Genomic DNA, 1,072 nt, shown 5'->3' with positions numbered 1-1,072 from the left:
CTACTCATGAGCCAACTGTGAACATTTGGGTATTTTTCATTTTGTTGGGTTACCAAATACTGCTAAAACTAAAATAATAAGTTTTAATATGATGGTCTGCTCATGCTTTACAAGGACATTTATATTTTTTTCACTGACCCAGAAATGGCACTATTTAAAATACCATGAAGTAGTTAGAAGAGATAGTTTTCAAAAAGAAGAATAGTGGGAACAAGTGAATACTACATAAAGTCATTTTGTCAGATGGTGAGATGGATGCAACTATATGCTACCTTTCTTCCCTTGGTTATTTGCACATAGAACACTTCTTGTTTCAGTGCCCTTAACTTTATTATGACATATAACTTCATTAATTTTATTATGACATCTAAAAATAAGTCACCTACTAATCTATAATTATAGCAAAGTTGCAAGATATAAGGTTAATATACAAAAGTCAGCCTCTTTTCTATATTACCAGCATTAAAAATATATAATTTGAAAGTAAAAACATTACATTAGTATCCACAATGTGAAATACTTAGACATAAATCTAACAAAATACACATAAGATCCATGTGAGGAAAACTACAAAATTGGATGATATGAACCAAAGAAAAACAAAATAAATAGAGAGCTTATCTATATTCCTGGATGAGAAGACTCAGCATTGTCAATATGACTATTATTCCCAAGTTGATCAACAGATTTAAAAGTCAAAATCAAAATCTCAGTAAGCAATATGTGGATATTGAAAAATCTATTCTACATTTTATGTGGTAAGGTAAAAAAAAAACCCCGAATAGCCAATAAAATAGTATAGACTAAGTAATCAAGTTAGAAGAGTGATGTTATTTGATTTCAAGTCTTACTAAAAGATATAGTAGTCAAAACAGTGTGGTTCTGGTAAAATAAACAAATGGATAAATGGAACAAAATACAATCCAAAGAGTCCTCTGCTCTTTGACAAAGAAACAAAGATTATTTTTTCAACAAATGATGCAAAAAATGATTCACATGTAAAAAATAATGTAGGTATAGACCATACATCTTTCACAAAAATTATCAAAATGGTTCATAAAGCCAAATATAA

The sequence above is a fragment of the Saccopteryx bilineata genome, chromosome 2 (genome assembly GCF_036850765.1).
Source record: "Saccopteryx bilineata isolate mSacBil1 chromosome 2, mSacBil1_pri_phased_curated, whole genome shotgun sequence".
NCBI lineage: Eukaryota > Metazoa > Chordata > Mammalia > Chiroptera > Emballonuridae > Saccopteryx > Saccopteryx bilineata.
The sequence above is the reverse complement of the archived record's forward strand: the minus strand, read 5'-3'. Positions refer to the sequence as shown.